The sequence below is a fragment of the Tamandua tetradactyla genome, chromosome 9 (genome assembly GCF_023851605.1).
Source record: "Tamandua tetradactyla isolate mTamTet1 chromosome 9, mTamTet1.pri, whole genome shotgun sequence".
NCBI lineage: Eukaryota > Metazoa > Chordata > Mammalia > Pilosa > Myrmecophagidae > Tamandua > Tamandua tetradactyla.
Window position 1 is genome coordinate 115,712,756 of NC_135335.1, and position 12,807 is coordinate 115,725,562.

The window sequence follows — 12,807 nt, forward strand, 5'->3', positions numbered from 1 at the left end:
TTTCAGTTTGAACCCTTTTGGAATACTATTTCAGTTATTGATAAGCTTACCTTGGCTTCTTTTCTCAAGTAGAAATAACGTAAGTGCTTGCTCTTGGCTAGGCTCTGCGGGAAATAAAAAGTGGTGTTTTCCTACTGGATTATTTTGGGCAAATTAATAGGCCCCTTGTGCCTTAGTTTCCCATCTCTAAATTAGGGATCCATGGTTTCTTGAAGAATTGATTCCTGTTGCAGAAGTGTGGACCCCTATCTGAGTTTTCATGTCTTCCTCGTTCTCCTACAGACCCCCCACATTTGATAGAGAAGCTATTAGACGAGAGGAAAAGAAAGGAGGAGAAATTGCCATGTAACAGTAAAGTCAAGGAACCCCAAAGATTTCCAGACCACCAAAATGCTGCCCACCATGGGGCAATACAACCCTCCAACCTCTGAAACATAAGCTAATAAATTCTCATAGAACCGCCTATCTGATTAGTCATAAAATTAAAAAAAAAAAAAAATCTCTAGAATGTTTGCTCTATGCCAAGTACTGAATTAGGTGCCATGGCTACAATGATAAATATGATATGGAGTGGAAAGATAATCATCAGGTGTCTCCAATGCAGTGTGATGAGTTATATCCAGAGATATATAGACATACAAGGTGTGAGGGAACACAGGTAAGACAATAACAAACTGGTTGTGTGACAGTTTACTACATATGTCAACTTGGCTGGGTTATAGTGTCCAGTTGTGTGCTCAACTGGCCTGACTGTTACTGTGAGGGTATTTTATAGTTGGATTTGCATCTATAGTCAGTACATTGCATCTATAGCTGATTACATCCACAGTCAACAAACGTTATTGCCCTTAGCAATGTGGGAATGCTCCTTATCCATTCAGTTGGAGATCTGAAAAAACAGAAGTGAAGATTTCAAAATCAGAAAGACTTTCTGCCTCAACTTCAGTCAGTTAGCATCCTTTGGGGAATTCAGACTCAATGTCAGCATCACCAATGGGGTTTCAGACATGGCAGCCCCAAGGTGGTTGCATGAGATAATTTAATTCTGGTTCTCTGGAAAATACTGACTAATATAGATTTTGGTACAGGGTTGATTATAGCAGGTTGGAAGTTTGAAAGGGGCACAGAAAAATGAAGTTTCAGCTACACCTCCACAGCCAAGCTTCCCCTATGGAGAAATGGAAGAAGGACAAGCAGAGAGAACAAACAGAGAGCCCAGCAGTGACTTATTGAGAAACTATGGGGCTGCTGGAATGCATTCCTTTGGAGCCATAAGCTGCCCAGTATGAAAGTAGACTGTGCAGGGGTAAAAAGGAACAGAGAAAAAAATGGAATGAACAGCTCTCCCTCCCGCATTGTTTTATTGGAGAAAGGGGAATGCTCTGCCCCGGAGGAACAAAGCTGACTTGGCAGAAGCTGTCCCATGCTGTGGGTCATTCTGACCCTGCGATTGTATAGTGTGGCCTCACAGATGAAAAGTGTGTCCTGCTAGAACCTGTGTATGCAGTTGGCTAGCACATTCCCAGTGAGTAATGAGCTGGGATCAGAGGCTGTTCTCATCCGGGCCTTTGGAGGATGTAAATGCAGACCCAAAACTTTGTGCTACCAGACAACTGGAATACATCGGAATTGGAAATCCACAACCTACAATCCAATCAGTACTTTCACTACTGTCCCTCACAAAGCATCAGACCACAGCTTCCACCAATTCGAGCCAGTTGGTTGGAGATTTACCCCTTTCCCTCCACTGGAGGAAAGAGGTGGGTGAAAATTAGCAAGCAAATAAAACAAGTTCACTGTCTAAATGTTGGAGAATACTGCATACTCTCAAATTACATTTGTGGCGTTAAGACTTTCCTCTCCTAGATTTGCCTGAGGTGATGGTCACTTTGCTACTGATTTCTTTCCTTCCTTGTACTTCCGTCAGTTAGGAAAGGGGATTGAGGCTCATAAAAGCTTACTTTCAACAACCTGAATTCTAACCTACCTTCCGTTTTATTTCTCCCCTTAACTTGCGTTTCTCAGGTTGACTCAACATCTGGTCTAGGAAAGACTTGAGTATTAAGGAGACAACCGCAGCTCCTGCATTTGTTGGCCCTGGTGTGAATTTGCTGCCTCTGGCCTCTATTTTTAAAATCTCATGCCTTTATGTTGCCAACTGCACTTAAGGGAGATTTAACAGGGGAAGGCAACGGCTGCTAAACTCTGAAGCCTCATGTGAGGCGATGTGAGTTCGCAAACATGAGCAATTCCTTCCACAGCAATTTCTTCCATGAAGTACCTGCACAGGGTCTTTAAAGCCCCATCTCAGCTAATTGGGTGCTTTAGGGCTTTAGTGAAAGATGTCTTAAAAGACAAATTGACATTTAAAACAAAAGCCATTTTTAAAATGCAAAATAGGTCAGATTTTTTTTTTCTTTTTTTCTTTTTGTGGTAGGGGAGAAATACATGGGCCGGGAATAGACTTTTATTTTAAGAGCACTTTTCCCTTACCCCTTCCTACCTATGTAAGCTAGGAAGGTGTTAGCAGGTTCAGACACGTGCTGCCATATCTCACTATGGGCACACATCAGATATCATTTTATTGTGAAGGCTGTGTTTTCACACCTCATGCCAACTTGGCTTCTGAAATTCTATGTTTTTTTCAAATGGTTTGTCTTATAATTTTTGCTGCAGATTTAAATAAGAAGTTGAAAGAAAAACAAAACTTACAGTACAGTTTTCTTTATATAGTTTAAGGATTCCAACAGTTATAGCTAATAATGCGTCCTAAAAAGAACGGTGCAATTATTCACGTTTCATTTTCTTCAGTTTGTAATGTGCTATGCTACATATTTGCTATAATGTGGAGGCAATTGGGGTCTTTTTCTTTAAGTTCTGGTTTGAAGAAATGAGTTACTAAAATGAACATGGTCTTTAAAATCAGGAAGATGCTTGTGTGGATTTTGGTCCTGCTGGCAAGTAGTTGAGTGACCTTGGGCATATTATTTAACTTCTTCAAGTCTCTTTTTCCTCATAAGTATAATGAAGAAGAGGGGTTGGCAAACTTTTTTGGTAAAGGACCAGATGGCAGAAATTTTAAACTTTGCAGTCTAAACAGTCCCTGTTACAACTATTCAACTCTGCCCTTATAGCGTGAAGGTATCTATAGATGATACATAAACAAATGGATGTGGCTGTTTTCCAGTCAAACTATTTATAAACACAGGTGGTAGTCTGGATTTACCCCAGGGTCTCTAGTTTGCTGGCCCTCATATGAGCAGTGATGCCTGCCTCCCAGCATCGTTGTAAGGACTACACACTACAGTAGGTGTTGGGTGATTAGTACAGTACTTGGCATAAAGTCAGTGCTTGGCATAAAGTCAGAGACAAGACACGCTTAGCTGCCTTACCTGGTGCCTCTGATTCCCTTTGCCTCCACTTGGGATTTAAGCTAGAGTGCAAGTCCGTCTGGGGAATGCATTTATCAGCAGACTTTCTAGACAGACTGCTCTTTGTGCCCTTCCTATTATGTGTGAAAGTACTTTTAGAGTTCTGAGCATTGTATGAATGCCAATTGTTATTTTTTTCCTTCCTGGTGTTGGGGCAAAGAGAGGGAAAAGTATTCCCAAAGGAAATGACCCCTTGGCCCAGCACAGTCTCTTTATTAAATCTTCCTGTAGCACTTTGAGAACAAAGCAAAATGATTGGATAGTGTCTTCTCTTCCTTCTGGGTAAGAGTTTTTCTGATTTTTGTGATAAAGAAGTTCAAGATACATGGAAGATTTTAGTTTGAGGAAAATGTGGCATCGTTGAACAATGTCTGTTTAAACCTCACCCCAATGTGGTCAGATGTAAAGATTTGTCGGAAAATAGCAGTTGCTGTTGAACTCATATCAAGAAACAGAAGTTACTGTATCACTGGTTTAAAGAATGGTCTTAAAAATAACATTTGTTAGGAAAGCTTTTTAAAAAAAAAATAATGTATTTCTATTCCAGGAAATTTGGAAATTTTAGGAAAATAAATAGGTAAAAAAAAAAAAGCAAAACAATCTTTGCTCCCCTCACCTAATGTTGCCATTAGGTCTTTTAACTCTTCTTGTGTTTTCCAATAAATTGGAGACTCTCTCCATCTTTTTAATTTACAAAATTTTTTAATCTTTAATTTAAATTACAAAATTAAGATTATCCATTCACAGGGCTGCATTTGTAAGCTGCTCTTTTCATAATAATAGCATGAAATGAGCACACTCTCACACCTTTAAATACCTTTTACAAATCATTTTTTAATGGCTGCAGAGGTTTCCAAAGGTTGAGATAACACATTGGAAGACGGTCTTTTAAGACTGCCTTTAGGAACTTTCACTCCCTCAGCACCTTTGTCAGAATTAGTAAAAGAATAAAAATAAATTTTAAAAAAAGAGGTTAAAGACTCAGTTCGTCTCCTCATTCGCTGGTGGAAGGTTTAGTGCAGGAGAATCATAAGGATGGTGTTTCCAGCTGGATCAGGGCTAACGTGAGGCAACGACCATTGATCTGGTGTGGCAACTAAGCAATGAAATCCTCGGCACATTAGCCGCCAACTTATTCCCTGCCAGGGGATTGCCTCAACGCAGGGCTTCCCAGGGATCATTTAGGAGCTGACGGCATCTGCTCAGATTGCATTGTTACCACATGCATGCCCTGTCTTGATTAATTAGGTTGTTTCATCGTGGAAGTTCTCCTGTCACAGAACATTCTGTGTGTGTACCAGTGGTAATGAGTTACCCCAGGGATAACCTCGTCAGAACTATACATCTGTAACTGCTGCAGTCCTGAATACATCAGCCCGTTTCTAAAGATTCGAGGCACCTCATTAATAACACTAAAACATTTGTGTCTGGATGGACAGGAAATGTTATAATTTAGCAATTAACCCTTTTGCAGGTGGCTCTAATGAATGAGATTAGAATTGGATTTAAGAATTGGTTAAATGGCAAAGTCCAGTGACCTTAATTACTCTAATGCCCTTTCTAATCTTATCTGACCTATGTGAGTGAAATGGATTTCCAGCACTAAAAATGGTTGTTATCTTATAATGTGTAAACCTTTGGGCAGATCTGTCATGTTAAAAACAAAAAAGGAGATACCATGGAACACAGATTTATGCCTAAATCTCCAAAATCAAACTTAATAATGCCATAAATCTAGGCCACATAATATCTCCCTACAATCCTATTCTGATGTTTAAATAAAATTTCCTTCTTGCTCTCAAATATATAAGCTTTATCTATACATTGAGAAAACAACAGATGCTACAGAAACTTAAAAAGAGAATGCAAAAAACACCCATGGTCTAGCCACCCGCATGTAACAACTAGGCACATTTTGGTTTATCTCCTTCTGGGATTTATATGTATATGTATATGTTTCCTACAGTGTAGGATTGGGATCATATTAAATTTAATTGCTTTTGTTCCTTTTCAGAGCAGCCACCACTTCCCCAGCTTCTTGATGTTTCTCCCCAACTCAGCCCCAGAAGACAGGCCTCCTTCCCGGCTGTCCTTGATGTCCAACGCACAGATGATAGCTGAGAATTTTACTGCTAATTGAGTTGGGAAACAGAAGGATATAAAAATAACAACCCTGGCAGGTTTTATAGATTTGATGTATTAAAACATTCCTGGCTCCCTGGCTGGGCAATATCTGCTGGCCTGAATTCTGAAAGTTTCTCGTTTTCAATCGTGGGCATAAAGCTCACCCAACTCCCCTTCACTTAAAGCCTTTTCCTACCTCCAGCCTCTGAAGAGCAGTGCTTCTCAAACTGTCAGTGTGGAAGGCCCAGTTTTTCGTTTGTTTGCTCCGTTTAGATTTTGACCTCCCTTCCATGGCAGACTGATACTTTGATCTAAGGGAGTAAAATCGGTTACTGGATATCACCATGAAGGGTCTCAAGATGCAGCTCAGTAAAAGGGACCACATTCCCTTCTCCATCTCAAACACTTAGAAACCAGAAAAATAAATGCAGGGGTCTTTAGACCCTTTAAAGAAGGAGAGCAAACAAGATGAGCCCTCAGCTTGCTGCTGGGGGGTAGCCTGAAGCTTGGAGGGGATCACAGTCATCCCTGGAAACTTACCTGTATGCTGAAACAAAATCCAACGTGATTTAAATGAATATGGCAAACTACAGTACCCAGAAATGAAAATTTCACACTCTAGCACCCAATAAAAAAAAAACTACTAGACACACAAAGAAAAATGAGCTATGAATCTACAACCAGAGAAAAAATAAATTATTAGATGTATTAAAATGATAATGAATGGAAAAAAAGACCTGAAAAATATAAGCCCCCATTTTTTTAATTAAATTTGACAGACATAAATTATTCTGTCATATCACAGCAAGAGTTTCTAAATGCTTACTTATCTCTCCATAGACTAGTAAAAATTCACAAATTGTTATCTGGTCTGTAGCCCATACTATTAGTAGCCATACTTGGACTATTTTCTATCTGAAAGATTTTTTTTTTTACCTTGAGCAGACTGGCTTGATTATATGGTTATGCAAAAAAATCAGGTTTCCCCCAATGGCCGTACACTGACCTTAAATCTTTAGGTGGGTAATTGTATCTCCCAGACTCCAGACTAGGTAACGCCCATCTCAGGGGCTTCTGGCATCTTCCAGGTCCCATGGGAGCACCTGAAGTGAAGACTCAAGTACTCACAGTGAAGTGTGAAAGGGAAATTAGTGATAAGCTAATTCGCACATTCACTTTATATAAGTAAAATCACAAGGTTTTAAGTAAAACCCTTCTCAGCCAAATATTTACTCTTTCTGTGTGGACTTTAGAAAAAACTGCACTAACTCATTTTGGAAGTAGATCCTCAGTTCACAGGATGCTGGAAATGAATTATTTAGTGCATTGGATCTAGTGCATACTGAATCTAGTACGAAGACATGGTTGTGAGAGCCACCACACAGCTGTTTACCAGCTTCCTCGCCCTCTGAAGCAAATACCCATGAACACGTGGTTACAGGAGAGAATAGAGGGTACGATGACCTGTACATTGACAGCAGCTTTCACTCACAGTCCCAAAGATTGCTGCCCAGTCTTCCCAGGTTCTAAAATATTTTGTGTGATAAAGGAGGGAAGAGAAAGGGAAAAAAGGACAAAATAAATATGCATAAAATATGGGTGTAAGTGTCCTTAATTGAATTCCAGTTATTATTTTTATTTTGGAACTCTTTGCAACCTATCTATCAATGTTTTTTTCTATTCCTCTTGTTTCTTATCTATCAAAAGGATATAACAATATATACCTTGAAAGGTATAAATGAATTAGGATATTCAATGACAATACCTGGCACATCTTAAGCACTTAATAAATGTTAACTATGCAATGAGAGATCAATAAAGATAGCAAAATTGGGCATTTTGAATCAAAAGCTCTAGTATAGTTTTACAAAATCAGCACTGTTGAATTAAAGTTGAGGAGTTTTCATTATGTTCTGTAACAAACGCACATCTCACCAAGGGCAACCAGTTGAATCTTGAGGTGTGGGTGGTATAATCAATGTGAATCAATCTGTGAAGTCCGCTTGCTCACTCGACATCTATTTCATCATCTAGCATAGGTTCATCATCCCCCTTTTGCTTCCCTGCACAATCATTAGTACTCATTTCTCGTGGCTGGGCCATGTGGGTGCCTCGGTGGGAAAACAATTATATGCAGAGCACTGAATGTTGCCTACCTGGACTGAGCGTTGCTCACAGACTTGTCAAATGCTCAGAAGGAGAGAAGTGGTATATTAACCAGGCCATTTCGCTTTTAAATTTCAAGTCCTCTTTCCTCTGTCTTGCTCTGAAAGACTGAATCTCATCGTAATTGTAAGGTCTTAGAGAATGCTCTAAGAGGAACCTCTGTTGTGGTTCCTCGTATCTGGAACACCCAGTGAGCATCTGGCCTGGTAACAAACAACTGTAGAAAGTCTGTAAAACAGCACTTTCCTGTTTTCAGTGTGGGGTCGACTTGTAGATTACTGAGTTTCTTCATGGATTTCAGCGGGTGCTTCCTATGTGAATGTGGAAACTTCTCGTAAGAAGACAAGTAAGCCATCAGGGATGAATGCTTTAATTACTTTTGGTGACAGTAAGTAAAATTCCTTTGAAATGGAATGGAGGTCTCATCTATATAGAAAGAACTTAGTTATTCTTATGCTTGGCTAAGTGGGGCTCTGAAATTGGAATGTAATATTCCTGTGAGATCTAAATAATATTGATTATTTCATTAAAAAATAATAATTTAGGAGGTAAGGATGAGATCTCATGCTAAACTAGGGGTGGAGAAATGATAGAACCTTAGGGATTTATTTTTTTGCTTTTCTGCTTCCTGACCCACTGGACATCTCTGTTATTGGTCACTTTTTAAAAAATCAACATGTTCAACTCAACACACTCAGCCAATCCCTTGGCTTCAAATATCATTGTTGCCTTATGAAAGACAACAGAGTCTTTCTTTAGAACTGCAGGACTCCTTAGAGGACAAACCTCCGTTGTCTAAGCCACCTTGTTTGGTAGTCTGCTGCCTGTATCTGAAGGCATTCGGATGCTCTTCTCCTAGATTATAATGGGAGAGTGAATCATTCTAAAGCCAAATCATGATCACATTTCTCCCATGCTCAGAAACTTTGGTAGTTCCCCACACGCAGCCAAAAACATCCAAATAATCTACCATTTAAGACTTTCCTAAATTGTGTCCCAAACTACTTTTCCAAACTTAATTCCTACCTGTTTGGATTATATGGTCCTTCCCACTGGTTAAAGCATTTTCATGGCTGCAATTGTAGAGAAGGCGAGGGTGCCTCCAGCCACTGACTCCAGGCGCTGGACCTAAGCCCCTCCCTTCCCTGCTCCTCCCCTCTCCTTCTTCTCCACTCCCTGTCTCCAGGGATGGATATGGATCTAGCTGGTGTCAGCTCGACTTTGACCTAGAAATTCATGTCCACTTGGGAAGCAGACCTCATCTTTGGAAAGTTCCTCTCTATCCCAGTGGAGAGAAGAGAGAGAAATGAATGCCTCTGAGAAAGGAGTTCCTCGACTTCCCACCTCCAGGATGAGCAAGGCAATGTAGGAATCCTCGTGGCATTGTGTGTCCTGGAGATTTGAGTCTTCCCTTTGCCAGAAAGAAACATACCCAGAGAATGATGAAGCTTCCAGGGGAAAAACAAACTTCTATGGTAAAGAAAAACAAAGAGAAATAACCCATACCAGGGCCCAGCAGTAAGGGATGCACATAGCAAGCAGGGAGCCACTGCCACTGCCCTCAGAAACTATTTCTGCTATAGTCTGAGAAGAATTCAGTAAGCCTGTTTGTGACTGTTAGTTCTGAAGTCAAATCAATGCCTTCCAGGAACCCTAAGATGATGAATTCTCCATCAAGAAACACATAGAGTCAAGGCCCTACATCAAAACAGGAGGTGAGGACTGCCCCCCTACAGTGATGTTCCCATTTGGAAACTGCTCTTCCTGATTTCCAGATTCACCAATCCCAGCCATCTCCCTGTGAAGCCAAGAGTGAGAGTGAAATACCTAAAGCACTTCCTGGCCCAGGTGAGAGTGTGGGTTTGAAGATAGAACTGGAAATGTTGCCAAAGGATCAAAGTATTTCTGCTGATTCCTTTGCTCAGAGAGATGTTGGTCTGAAATAATGTAATTCTACTGATCACACGAAGTCCCAACAGTTCCAACATATTATATACTTGATGACTACATCTGATTCTAGAGCTGCAAGTCTTTCACTCCTTCCCATGGCTAGACACAGCCCCAGCATCCACACCTATTCAGAAGCCAAGATGGCTTATGTGTCTTCAAGCTGCACAAGATGTTTTAAAGGGCAAGATTGAACCCATCATCTCTTTTCACAGTCAGAATATCCCTAACTACAAGACAGAGAGAAGCACAGCCACTCTGAAGACAGAGGTATCTGACTTTGGAATGATCTGAAACCTCTTTCACACAGGCCACAGCTGTAGTCAACTGGATCCAGAATTCTTCCTAATTACTCAGCTGAGGCCAATTGTATGCATTCTTGCACCAGCATCCAAACCTTCTGTTCCCTTGTGTCCTCTAACCTGGAATTGTCCTGGGGTAGAAAACAAACTGGTTCCTTTTGTAAACAGCCCTGCCAGCTCTGTTCCACTGCCCCCAGATTGTCCTGAGCCAAATATGATGCCTAACAGCCAAGCAGTGACCCCTGTCTCCTAGGGAAGTAGTAGTTCTACAGTACATCCCAATGTTTCCTTCCCCTTGTCCCCTGCCTCCATTAGTGTCCAGTGGAGATCCCACCACCCTGGGAGAGAACACTGATAGACTACTGTCTCCAGAGCAGCTAGAACATCAGGTGTGCTCCTCACAAAATCTCAGAGGCATCCACAGTGTGCTTTTCCTTGAGGATAAAAAAGTCAAAGGATCAGAAAGTGGAGGACCCAATAGAAAACCAGGGTATTAGACAGACCTCAGAATAAACCAGAAAGGCCAGTATAGGGCATGGTGGTTCACACCCAAAGCGTAGGTAAGACACTTGGACCCCAGGTAGATATACCCTCTCCATTTGCCCCTCCTGGACATAAAAATGTGCCCCTTTCTGCAGATGATATGGTCCCACCTCCTATGAACTCCTTGTCTGGTCCTGTAGGACCTGACCACCTGATTCATGTGATTCCTAAGCATCTAGCTTAGGCTAAACTGCAGTAGGAGCTTTGTGAAGAGAAGGGATCAGGGACAAGAAGTAGTATAGCAGTATCTCTCCAAGATTTGTAATTTTACCAGTGTAGACCTCGAGAAGTGGTCCTAGGACCTCTCATTCTGTATCTGATGACCTTTAGTGAAGGCTGGGAACCTGGGCATGCACAACCAGTTTCTGATAATATGATTGTATCAACTCTCTGCTCCTGGGAGTATAGCTCTCTTTCCCAAACATTTCAAGGAGCCAGGTGGGACTCCCATATTTGTAGGAAAAGGCAAGCTCTGTAATGGAAGGGTCAAATGTCCCCAATCCTGCATCCAGGGCATCTCTTTCTGGAGCTGATTGGCCTGATGATGTGCCAAAAATTCCAGAAGATTGAAACTCCCCACCTGGCCAAGAGATCTTCAGTGGTCTTAGATGAGGGGACCACTTCCCGAATCCCCAAAAGATTGCCTGCAAAGTGTTTCAACTTTCAGCTTTCAGTGAAACAGCAAGGTGTCCCACATGGTATGAGCATGACAAACATGAGATCAGGCATGGAGATTACTAGGAATCAGTTTAGTGAATTATTGCATTTTCCCTTAATACCAGTTGAGAGTCCTCTGACTCCTTCCAAGAGTGACTTTCCAAAAGAAGTTCTCCATAGATGGGCTCTGGCTGTGAACTTGAGTTTTAGATGGTTCTAATATTATGAAGGAAGATGTCTTCAATGTCCATGTTTACTATGTCCAGTTCTACCCGATTATACCATGATGACTTCAAGATTATTACAGCTCAAATGATGACTCCCCTCCAGCTTCTTCTCCCAACTTGGCATCAATAGAAAACAAGCTAGGATGAGCATTAGTACATAAAATCCTCCCATTCTAATCCAAACTCTGCTATTCCAATGCCAACCCTCAACAAAATGGGAGTGACCCAGCCACTTTCTCACACCAACCAAATGCCCTTTATGAGTGCCATGAGACCCAAAGCATTTCCTCATGGGATCCTAATCTGATTTGATGAGACATTGTCCTGTGATGAAGCATGGGCCCCAGAAGCCACTCATCATAATTCTTGGAAGGAGGGGTTTCCTCGGGATTCCCTCCAATATAGTAATTACTTCCACAGCAAGTTCCATTTCTTAACCATGGCCCCAGTGAGTTCCTTGCAGTTTTCCAGGAGACACAAGTTTCCCAGGGGAAGGTCCCCTTGACCATCACAGCAAACTTCCCCCAAATTCAGCAGATGCAGCACTTTGCAAAACTGGAGGTCTAGGGGTACCTGACTCCTGTACTGTCCTAGAAAACAGCACACCTTCAGTATTTACGGACTCAGGTCTGCAGGAGTTCATAGCTGAGTTTGATCTGTCCCACAATATTTCATCTGAGAAGCCCAACCAGACATTGCAATATTTTCCTTGAGGGGACATCCAGACCATAAACAGCCCAGATCCTGGTCCTGGATTATCACACGTGCAGGCCGTGGTGCACGAACAAGCTCCCAGAATGGGACTGGCATTACCTGGCATGGGAGGTCCAGGTTCGGCTCCATCCACCCCTGCTCCCAACTCAATGAGATCTCTGGCCTTTCTCCAGCAAGATCATTGTATCCATGTAAAGTTCCCCACCCCCATCCCTAAAAAGGAACTAAGTTCAGTAAGGGGTAGGACGGAGAGGAAATTTCTCTTTTTTAAAAATAGTGAAGCTCAGGACATTTGTTTCTCTATTTAAGTACTCTTCAGCAATGTCTTCTTTATATATTCAAAGCCATTTTCATGTGTTTCTCTGGCTGTTCCTCATTTTGCCCATTTTCTCTGTGCGTTTTCTCTGCTTCCTTCCTCTCTTTTTGTCTTTGGCAGCTGCAATATGTGGTATAATTTTGGGGAAATAAATCCAGAAAAACCTGACTGTCCTTTCTGAACATCTTCTTGATTTCAGGAGGGAGTGGTCAAGCCTGTGTTTTTTCCCTCTGCTTTGTCTTCTTCTTGACCAATATGCCTTTTTCTGCCTCTATATTTTCTGTTCTTCTTTTATTAAGAATTTCCAGGTGAATTTTAGTAATGTGGGATTGAAGCAGATGCTAAGAGTTATCCAGGGTTGTTTTTAACTTTTGTTTTTA

The 12,807-nt window shown here is 41.4% G+C and overlaps 2 pseudogenes; both read left to right on the forward strand.

The window, feature by feature from the left end:
• The first annotated feature begins 9,818 nt into the window (after positions 1–9,818).
• Positions 9,819–10,778, forward strand: LOC143645790 (B-cell CLL/lymphoma 9 protein pseudogene; annotated as a pseudogene).
• Positions 10,779–11,404: 626 nt separating this feature from the next.
• On the forward strand, positions 11,405–12,419 carry LOC143645791 (B-cell CLL/lymphoma 9 protein pseudogene; annotated as a pseudogene).
• Positions 12,420–12,807: the final 388 nt, after the last annotated feature.